The 11,757-nt window shown below is 34.3% G+C and overlaps 1 long non-coding RNA gene across 5 annotated transcripts; it reads left to right on the plus strand.

The window, feature by feature from the left end:
• The first annotated feature begins 1,477 nt into the window (after positions 1 to 1,477).
• On the plus strand, positions 1,478 to 9,388 carry LOC120263342. Of its 5 annotated transcripts, none has more exons than XR_005537073.1 (6): positions 1,478 to 1,594; positions 2,190 to 2,313; positions 8,362 to 8,448; positions 8,531 to 8,596; positions 8,668 to 8,751; positions 9,022 to 9,388. It is a non-coding gene; the product is annotated as an uncharacterized LOC120263342 (long non-coding RNA). The 5 variants fall into 5 exon arrangements; XR_005537075.1 differs by lacking the exon at positions 1,478 to 1,594 and adding an exon at positions 6,968 to 7,326 and having other exon boundaries at positions 2,105 to 2,313; XR_005537074.1 differs by lacking the exon at positions 1,478 to 1,594 and having other exon boundaries at positions 2,105 to 2,329.
• Positions 9,389 to 11,757: the final 2,369 nt, after the last annotated feature.

Here is an 11,757-nt window from a genome sequence, read left to right on the forward strand (position 1 = left end):
GATCAAGCAAGAAGTCTGTATAGAAGTGTGCTTCGAAGGCTAACATGGTCAGGACACGATCGTGTCTTTGCTTCTGAAAAACCCAAGCCAAAGGAGATTTTATTGAAGAAAAGGCGACACGCGCTGGGTGCTACTGACACGATCTTGTCACATCATTGTAGGGTCAAGACACGACCATGTCCGTTCCACTAAATTTTCTAGACAGAGACTTAATTTCACTCGGCTCTCCCTCGACATGACATGGTCTAGACACGCTCGTGCATAGACCATGTCAAGCCCGAATCCTCTCTTTTTAACTCCAGTTTTTGGGTTTCCTCTCTATCTTTGTTTGCGGATCTTCTTCTCCACCAAAAGGACATTGATGAGAGCGAAGATCAAGCTTATCCACATTTTCTAAGGCATCAAGGAGCGAGTTGGAGGCACAAGGGAAGTGGTTCTAGCACACGGAGCTCGACATTAGAGGCAAATCTCAAATAGAAGGGAGTCATGACTTCCTTCTTTAGATCTACTGTTATCTCCTCCATGTTGTACCCACCCATGAGGGGCTAGCCGGTCATGGTGCCCCGGGGTGGGAATTTTGTCACTTTGTATGCTTTAAACACTTGTACTCTTCATGATTTACGGAGCACTTTTGGTTCTTGTGTTAAATCTTGTATTACAAAACTTGAAGTGCTTGATTTTCATAGTTGCTTAGATAAAACTTGATGGTGGATTCTCACAGCTGTCATTGGCTTAGGAAATGGAATAACTTGGTGAGGTTGAATCCATAATTATCTTTACAAAACTTGACATATTTGAGAGCCTTAGTTGCAATATTGCTTTTGAGCACACACTAGAGCATGAGAATGCACCTAGTAAACCTTGAGAGCGAGTGAGCATCACTAAGTGCTTAGGAAATATCCCGGGGCATTGTTCTATTACTGTTGACACTCAATCCAATTGCCCTTTATCTTCATCTTTCCTCTTTTCTTTTATTTTTTTATTCTCTCTTTTAGTTTAAAGTAAACTTATCACCAATCTATTCTTCAGTAGAGATCAGTGTTGAATGAGTTTTTTTAGTCCAGTCTCTGTGGTTCGACAACCCTATCCATGATGGGGTACCACTATATTACTTGTGTGCGACTTGTGCACTTGTGGAGATCACATCATACCCCATCATCTTTATCAATTTTTATGCTTGGTTATCTTTGTAATCTATTTGGTAACAAAGATTTTTATCCTAGATGTTTCCAATAATGGCACAGTAGATGTTAAGAAGTACTGATAGATTTTTAACTTGAATTGATTAGAAGACACATGACAAGGCTTATAAAAATTTAGCAATTGGGGAAACCTTTTATGATCTTATCTTAGGTGGTGGACAAAGTGATAATTTCTTTAGATCATTTAGTGGCCACAAGGCTAAGGCTCTAGAGCTTTATGGTTTTTCTTTTTAAACAATGAATCCAAAGAACTTCTAGCTCTTCTTGAGTTTACAACATAGTTTATCTCCTTTAATCACTCTCTACATGAAATGGTTATGAAATTCGCTTTTTAGGATTTTATTTGTACCATGGGTGTTCTCCTTCTTTGTATTCTTTTAACAATTTGAAAGGTAAAGTTCTTCATCTCTTTAACAATATTGTACAGCTATGTCTAATGTTTTCTATTTTTATTAAAAGTGATTAGCTCTTCATCATATATTTGTCCCTCATATGGATCCTTAATCTCTCCCCATGATACCTTAGCATCTAATATATCATATCATCTTTCTTTTTACATTGAAGAAGAATATTGTGATCATCTTATGCCTCATTATTTTTCCCAACCTAATAAGTATATTGGATTATCCTAGAGGAAACAAAGATTAATTGTTCTAGATACATAGATCTATAGCATTCTTTATATTACATAGAACTTGATACCATCGACAGTATTTTTGCCTTCCATGAACAATATAAGCTTGACATCATATATGTGTTAGGGCTTGCTTGGGAGAGGGTTAGTGAGGGTATTGTAAAGTAGGGTTGTGGTCCAACCCTTGTTTGGATCAAGGATTATCTAGAGGGTAAGGTTTTGAGGGGGTTAAATGGAGGGTTAAGAAACCTCCATTTACCCCATTTTCTCAACCCTCCAAATTGGGGGGTTTGAGGAGGTTTTGATTCTCATCTGGACCAAAATACACTCAAACTTTCCAAAAAATTACGTAGGGTTTCAAAGAATCAGTTTCATCGAAAGCTTCACCACCGCATCAATGATCTCCTAGCCAGTGCACGCGACAGCTTCAGGTGGCTCCAATCGGTTCTCCAACCTCCATGCGGGTGACAACTTCAGGTGGCTCCAAAACTCAGTATATCTTCTTCTTCTTCTTCTTCTTCTTCTTCTTCTTCTTCTTCTTCTTCTCACATGGTCCCAACACCAAGAAAATCTATGAATGGGAAGTTAAATTTGTGGTTCTCCTCTTCATCTTTTGGTTTACCATGTGTGCACTGATTGGTTACTGAATTAGTTTGCCAAATCTGTTTTCTTAGATTTAAATTCTGTGTTTTTATTATGAATGGTTTGCCAAATCTGTTTTCTTAGAAAATCTATGAATGAGAAGCTGAATTTTATTATCCTGCTTGCAAATTGCCCCTGGCTATTCAACTGATTATTTTTGAGTCATGATCTGATGTTTTTATTCATGTAAAATTTGGATCTGTTGACTCCGTACTAATTCAGTAATGTTTATAAGCTGAATGTCTGAATGTTTATATATTCATTCTAGGGCTTTTTCCACAAGCTCCGCAACATGAAACTGTTATGCATAGTTATTGGACTTATTCATTTCTTCACGAGGGGATTCATTAAGAAATGCCAATTGCTCTTTGTCCACTTGCGAAAAAGATGCACAAATAAACACTTTGAAACTATCATGGAATCAAAATAAGATAGGATAGATTTTGTGCATTTTAACAAATCAGTAGTCTTGTTATTCTTGTTTTTTTCTTCTTGTTCTTCAAGGAAATTAGAGTCCTCTGCCATCATTCATAAAATAAGATGATATTAGTTCAAACAAATTTAACTGATTTAATTGACTGAAAATTTTCTTTTAATCTAATCATGCAAATTAAAAACATGTATGGATTTCTCTTCCTTTTCTTGATGCATCTTCCAGTAAGTTTCAATCTCTGGTTTTGTAAGTGACTTGTTCCTCTCCAATCTCTCTGCCACTAAAGAAAAAAAAAATACAATAATTTCATTTTTACCACCTTGATTAGAAAATAATTCAATAATATAATAGACAAGTTTAGATGCATAAATCTTAAACTAAAAGTTAATATTCTAAAGCTCACCATATGCATCATGAAGAACACAAGATGCCCAGTCTGCCATGAGATAACCCATTTCTATCAGACCTTCTGAAGTAACTAATAACAACTTGAAACTTGGTGTGAAGCTTGGTATTTAATTTACATGTGCAAAATGATCATCTGCCATGTTTGCTCTGTATAACTTCCAAATCTAGAGGAGACTTTGTATATTGGGGGTTAAAACGGCTTGTGAGACAGTATTGTATGGCATCCACCATCTTTTTATTTTTTATTTTACTATTTATATTTTGTTAGTGTTTGCCACCTTGTGGTATGTCTGTGAGTGGATACATTTCAGAATTAAATATCTTAGCCACAATTGTCCGAAACTGGAAAAGGTGGTGCGTGAGGTGTCATTGCACTTTGTTTGTTGTTGGGGTTGCTCTATCTTGATAGAGATGCTAGGTATGCTAAATACAAGAGGAACACTCACACTACCATGCATTTTTCCACATCAGTTGGAAAAGAATTGTAGCAAGGAAAAAGGTTTGGTTCATGAGTTTTAAAGTTGAATCAAACTTCAAGAAGGAATTAATTAAACTTTGGTGATATGAGCAGTGAATTAAGGATCAATTAATTAATTGTTGAATCTTGACTTAATTAATTTCTCTATGTGAAGGACAGAGTTAATTTATTGTTTTTTTAAGTGTTAATTTGGATAAGGTGATGAAGATTCATGAGATAAATTAGAGTCCTAGTCACTTGCCATTAACAGTCCTTGCTTAGTGGACGACTAAAATTAAATCAATCTTAATAATATATATTTGCATAGATATGGTTTCTATTTTTCTTTATCTTTGTGGTTATTCATGAGTCATTTTATTTGAGAAAACAAAAGATTAATTTTGGTCTTCTAATCAAGCTTGTCAGACCCGGACCGGCCTTCACCGGCTCAAAAACCGGAACCGAAGCCATGTGGCGTCCGGGTATACCCCTATCGACCGGGTATTAAAAAAATCCGGTGTTAACCCGGTGACACGGGCGGTTCAATCGGAACCCGGTTGACCCGACGGTCAATCGGGATCACAATGTTTATCATTATTTAATAATTTATTATTATTTTCTCATTAAAAAAATCACAAAATCGTGTATATTTATTAATATTAATTTATAATTTATAATCAATAAATAGAATTACAATATATATATATATATATATATATATATATATATATATATATATATATATATATATATATCATGAACATACCAACAAAAAGTAACATTTAAAAATAAAATATATTAATGTGTTATGTAAATACTTTTCTAAAAAAATTTAATTTATTAAGAAAATAAAACAATAAATGAGTGTAATTTTATTATAAAAAAATATAAAATTAAAAGTATTCTAATTAAATAAAAATATAAGAAAAATTTAAAAACAAAATAAAAACTCAATTGAGATATAAGAATTAGTGAATTAAATTTCTTATTTATTTTTAACAAAAATCAACCAATAAACAAATAAATAAATAAATAACATCGAGAGAAGTTCGATAATTATATATTAATATATTAAATTTGTAAATATTTAAAAATGTAAAAATAAATGACATAATTAGAAAACTCTCATCAGATATAAGTCATTTATCAATTTAAATATCAAATTTGAGTAGGTTTTTTATAATATAATTATGGTTTTAATATTATATTTGCTTATTATTAATTATTATAATATTTTTTTATATTTAATTATCGACTCCGGTTCAACCCCTTGTCGATCTGCCGTAACCCATCGACCCCGACTCGTGTTTAGCCGGGTCATTGTCCGGGCCGGGTCTGACAACCTTGCTTCTAATTGAATCAATTTATTATTTTATGACATATGGCTTTCCATAGTTACTTGTTTGCATGTTAATATATTGTAGGCTCATATGAGAATTTCTTTTCTTTTTTAAAAAAAAATTTTTGATAATTTATTTTTTTTTTAGATGGCCGACAAGAAAAAAGCTATTGGATAATCCTTATATAAAATTTCAACGGTTGCACCATTTAGCAGCAACTCAAGTTATTATTCTAGTGATTAGCTGGATTACTAGCCGTAAGAAGGAGCAGAAGTATGTTAACAATCAAATTGCCCGTTAATTACGCCTTCATGGACACCAAGCAAGAGATAAACTAATCTCACATTTGTTGTCTAGTGATCTATGTCATAACATGATAAGAATGAGTCCTAGAGCTTTCCTAGGATTACGTGAAATATTAGTTAGAGACGGAGGTCTTAAACCAACTTTACAAGTGTCCATCGAGGAGCAAGTTGCAAGAACTCTATATTTATTAGGTTATAATGTCTCTCATCGTGAACTAACTTTCTTTTTCCATCGTTCTTGTGAGACAATCTCTCATCATTTTCATAATGTATTGCAAGCTATAGTAGAAATAGATGAAAAATACCTAGTGCAATCGGATGGCTCAGAAATCCCTTCAGAAATATTCAGCATTTGTAGGTTCTATACATATTTTAAGGTAATCGAATCACCCAATGAATTTTAATTTTATTACAATTGTGTATGGTGTGAATAAAATATTAAATTTATCCCAGGATTGTGTTGGTGCAATTGATGGAACACATATTCATGTAAAAGTTTCCAATGCCGATGCTTCTAGGTTTCCTTAAAGGAATACCCAACACAAAATGTATTGGCTGCATGCGCATTCGATTTATAATTCTCTTACGTGTTACTTAGGTGGGAAGGCACAACTTTTGATTCAAGAATAATGAAAAATGTATTAAGTAGAGCTTGTCCACTAAAAATCCCTCAAGGTAATTGTTGATAAGTTCCAATATTTTTATTAAAGACCATGTATACACAAACAATGTTATAACATAGTACATTTGTTATTTAGGAAAATATTACTTTGTTGATGCTGGATTCATGTTAAGAAGTGGGCTTATTACACTATATAGAGAAGAGCGATATCACTTGAAGGAATACTCAAGGAACCCACCATGAAATCCACGTGAATTAATTAATCTTTGCCATGCATCTCTATGAAATTCTTTTGAGAGAGGATTTAGTGCCGTCAAGAAGCGTTTTCCTATAGTAGGGAGCTCGACAGAGCCATATTATGGTTTGAAAACACAAAAAGAAATTATTTTTGCATGTTGTATTTTTCACAATTATTTAATGGGTGTAGATCCTGATGATATATTAATTGCTCAAGTTGATAACAAACTTAGTGATGAAATTCAAGATGAACATGATGCAATTAGGGGAAAAAATGAAGAAACAATTGCAGGAGAAATTATTAGGGATTCTATAGCAACTAAAATGTGGATTAATTATGTTGAGGGAGTTGTTGGTGTGTTGTTAAATGGATGATGTTGTCTTCGCAGTGTAGTTTATTTTTTGTAAGGTTACGTTGAGTGAGTTGTTGATGTAATGGATGATGTTGTCAAATGGATAATATTCTTAAATGGGTGATATTGTTTTTGCATTGTTGTGTAATGAATGATGTTGTTTTATGGATTAATTACATTGTTGTATATCCATGGATTTTAAATAAGTCATTGTTGTTGTAATGCATTTATTTTATTTCATTGTGTGCCTTCTTGCAAACTTTTTTAATTACATATACCCATGGATTTTAAATAAGTCATTGTTATTAATAATTTTGTGTTCTTATTGATGTAGTTTAAAATATGTCAAAGAGGAAATCAAGTTCAAATGTTCATGATAGAAGTAATATGTGTGTATGGACGTTTGCTATGGATGGCGCTCTCATTGATGCTTAGTTGCATCAACAAACAATGGGTAATAGAGTTGGTGGAACATTCACCACACACGCATTGGAGAACATAGTAAATGAAGTAAGAAGTAAATTTTTGGATAAGCCAATAGACAAAGAAAGGGCCCAAAACCGTATGAAAAATATAAAGCGAGCTTTTATAAGGTGCTATGACATTTTCAAGAATGGAATGAGTGAGTTTGCATGGAATCCAACTAGCAAAATGTGGCATGTTATGCCTGAAGTATGGAAACATTTAATTGAGGTAAGTTTTTTATTTTTTGTAATAATGAAGTAATGCTAACTACATTTTGATAAAAACACTATTTTACATTTAGGCCAAACCAGAAACTTTTGAATGGATGAACAAAAGGGTAAGAAATTATGGCAAACTTGTTCAACTTTATGGGTAGATTCAAGCAACTGGGGTTAAAGCGGAAACTTTGTCAGAAATGAGGCGACGGAGGCAAAATGAAATAAATTCTTCGGGAAACATAATAGATGAAATTGATTTGTTAGTTTCGTAGAACACAGTGAACTTAGTGAATTTGGGTGAAAATCTAGATATAGGTGTGCATGACAACAAAGGGCAAGATGAAGCTTTACCAATGGCTACAAATCAACAATCGCAAACTCAAGCTTCAAGTTCATCTATGCACATAAAGAGTAAATGAATGAATAATGATGATGACAATTGGGACAAAGTGGCTATAGCGATTGCGATGGTAGCTGATGCTATTCTTTAATCAACCAACATATTAGTTCAAGCATCTGCCACTAATCCTACCAAGGATTACGATGTTTGGGGTATGGTTAAAGAGTTAGCGATCTCACACCCTATTCTTGTTAAAGCTTGCAGGTTTCTCATCGAAGATTCTAAGTTATTAGAAGGTTTAATCAGATGTCTAACAAAGGAACGCAAGTTTTGGCTGGGTTATGATGATGGCCCGCAACAGTGAATGTTATAAGACTACTATTTTTGTGAACAATTTAAACTTGTTTGTGATGTTTTTGATGTTATAAGACTCTATGCAGCTTTTAGACTTCTCAGAAAGGAAGCTCTCTTCCCGGTTACAATTGGCTACAATGACTTCATTTCATTTTAATAGTGTTGTTTGGATGGCTTAAATTTTTTTCTGAATGTGATTTTGATTTACATTTCTGCAAGCTTGAATTTCAATAGTATTGTTTGGATGACTTCATTTCATTCTAACAGTGTTGTTTGGATGACTTTATATAGAGAACTCTATTTAGTTGATATATGAATGGTTTCTAATGGCATCCTTGTTGTTTGCCCTAGTTGGTGATAAGATGAGTGGATTTCAGTGTATGAAAGGGAAAGATGTAAAGAAGCCAAGTATGGCTGCATGGGAAGGCTAATGAATAGGTTGTTCTTGAATTTGATCTATTAAAACTAACTACAATATATAAATTGTACTTCTACTAATATTTTGTGATTTGGTTATTAGGTTCTCTAGTTCATAAAACGTTCCTTATATGTGTTGGATAATGGTAGACTTCAAGTTGAGCGCAAAGTAAGTTATTTGTGAATTACTAATCTAGTAGAGAATCTATAAGCTATATTTCAATTTCAATTGCTCTGCAGGTACATACATAATGATCAAAGGGATAGTTCACCGAAAAAGGAACTTGGTGGAATGCCGACAAGATTGTCGATGGAGATGTCAAGGTATATGCTTAATATAAATTCTTTAGTAGGACAACCACCGGATTCTTTACTAGGACAACCACCTAAAAATGTTATTTGTGTTTTGGATGATGATTGTGGTGGATTTGATGCTGTCTGTGAGCTTACAAGGTTGTCGAAGGTGTTCTTTTTTCTCCTTTTGATGTTTTGGCAAGTGATAAAATCCAAAATGTCACTTGCCTAGTTTTGTCAAGAAACTTTGATTTTTTGGGGGTATATTTTTGAGTTAGTTGTTGTCAATCAGTGGTATAGTTTTTTGGCAGGAAACTGATCAGTGTTTAATTCAATCCTGCTCAGCACCAAAGCCAAGTATTTGGTGTGTAGTAGCTTGATTATAACTTGTGGTATGCTTCTGGTCTAGAAGGAATGATATCAATTCAATGTTCTACCACCAAGAAATGCTCATAAAAAACAATTTTTGGAAGTGTCCTTTACTGGCTAGAAATATTCTTATCAGTTTTGTATCTGAATGAATGTGTCCGAAAGTGCTGGATCAAGATAAGCAGATGGTATTTAATTTTGTTTATTGTCCGAAGAGTTGTAATTTTGTTTTCTGTGTGCTCTATATCTGGATATCAGTTGCTATTTAATTTTGCTGAAACACTAATGCTTTGGTCAGTGAAAGCTTTCTTATCATTCCTTATAATTGATATAGTTAAATTTGTTATTTTGGTTCTGCTTTAATGTCATTTAGTGATAAAGAACTCTAGTTTGATAAAGGAAAAGTTATCTATTCTTGTTGTTGCCTTTTGAGATTATTAAGTTTTGAATCATGCACCATATATATATATATAGTTTGAATTTAAAAAAATTGTCCTCACTGATTAGAAATATTTAGAATCAAAGAAACCAAAACAAATCGAATTACGTTTCTCAACATTATTTTTTTTAATTTTTGAAAAGAGTTCCACATTATGCTTTAAAGAAAAAGGTTACGATAAATCCTGAATCTTAAAAATTTAAATAAAAATTAAATTCCATTGTCTCAAACAACAAATACAAAACACTCATATATATTATCATCAACATGTATTTTTTGTTATAGGGATATTTTAGTAATATTATCATAATACTTTACCCTCTATTACCTTCAATCCAAATATTACAAGGTTTGGTCACCTCCACTTACCTTACCTTAGTCCGAAACAAGGTATATCTTAAATACTCCATTTCCCTTTGGAACACCTCTTGCGTGTGTGTACCTGCAAGTGCACAGGTTGTCAAAGTAATAAAGTACCCTGGTGAGTTAGTAGTCATATCCACAGGGAATAGTGCTTAGAAGCACAAGAATTGCTATTTAACTATAGTGAAGATGATTTAAGAGTAGTGTGAACAATATCAATGCAAATAGAAATAAAGTAAACAAGAAAGAGACGCAATAGAATAATAGGAGAGGCAATTTATAGAAAATGGGGCACCCGGACATTGCTCACCCTAGGACTATTGTTTCAAGTGCAAGACCAATCATTATGTCTCCTAACTCATTTCTAATGAGTCGTGAAAATCCTAAGACACACGGTCCCAAACATAAGGCCAACCGTGATTAACCTTCATACTATGCCCCGGCGGAAAGTGATACTCTTGATGCCTCACATCTGTGTGGGATTGCATGAAGATTTAGGGACTCCAAGTGATAAACCCTATTCCCTAATATAGATCTAACCTTTTGGTTTAGGTGAAAGACCCTTAATCACAATAAAGCCCCAACACTAAGGATTACTTCAACACTTCACTCTATTGCTCATGCAACTAAGCCCCAATGGAGTTTATCTCTTAGCACTTCACTTTATTGTGACCGGAAAAGAAATCTTGGAATGTGGAGATAGGATAAATCACATCGAAACGGAAAGGGGACATTCCGCTGCCTCTCAACTCACCCTCTCGACCCTCTCCAACTTAGCTTTGTCTAACCCTCATGGTGTGTCACTCATCCACAAGGATTACCAAGATAGATTCTCAACCCTAGTGTCACTCTAAGGGAAAATCAATTCAACAAGCATTCAAGATTGGGACTTAATTATAAAACATCAATTAAAGAAATATTATGAAAGATCAATGAAACAAAATCATCCTAGGGTTTACAAGTCCAAGCACCCACTAGGGGTTTAGCTCTCCATGGAGCAAGATACAATCAATAATGAAATTGAATATAAAAGCATGTAATCCATAGGTAAAACCCCCTTGTAGTCCGTATCGATGGCCTTGTGTAGTTGCCTCATCTTCTCCAAGGGTTCCCTCGTCAAGCCTAGGGCACACCTTGCCGAATCGATGCCGATGAAAGCTCCCCCAATAACTATCTTCCAAAGGAACACGGTGACAAAGGCCGTAGAACCACTCCCAGGACTTAGCCAAAGCCTCTCCAAACCCTAGCCGCGAGCGCCTCCAAAGATGGGGAAAAGATGAGAAAAGGATTCCTCAAAATGTCTGAAATCGCAGCTTTTATAGGGCTGGAATCAGGCATCCACACTGGTGTGTGGAACTTCCACATGGCCATGTGGATTAGCAGACTTGAGTTTTTCCGCGCACTGTAAACAGTAATCGCTACAGTGATTTACTACAGTAACTGCTACAATACTTCACCGTAATGCTCCCAAATCCACTCTTTTCATCGAGGCCACATTAATATGCACATATTCATGCAGTAGATCGTGTCGCGTCTTCAACTAACCCACATTGACGAAGATCTTGCTAGTATTGCACAAGTCGGAACACATGAGTGTGACTTGCTTTTATGCCCCTCCAATTTGTTTGTTTACTCGAGCATAATGGAGGTTGGGACACACTCACATGTCTTTAAGCATAACTTGTGTCTTCATGTTTGTTCACTCCAAGACTTCATCAACAAATGCATCCACGATCTATTTTTGGTTCTTTTCTTACGCAATTGTCTCCACAACTCTAGATGCACAAAAGAACACAAATACCCATGCATAAACGATAAAATCTGAGAAAAATAATGCTCAATGTAAGAAAAGAATACTTCATATT

This window comes from Dioscorea cayenensis, chromosome 6 (assembly GCF_009730915.1).
Source record: "Dioscorea cayenensis subsp. rotundata cultivar TDr96_F1 chromosome 6, TDr96_F1_v2_PseudoChromosome.rev07_lg8_w22 25.fasta, whole genome shotgun sequence".
Taxonomy (NCBI): Eukaryota; Viridiplantae; Streptophyta; class Magnoliopsida; order Dioscoreales; family Dioscoreaceae; genus Dioscorea; species Dioscorea cayenensis.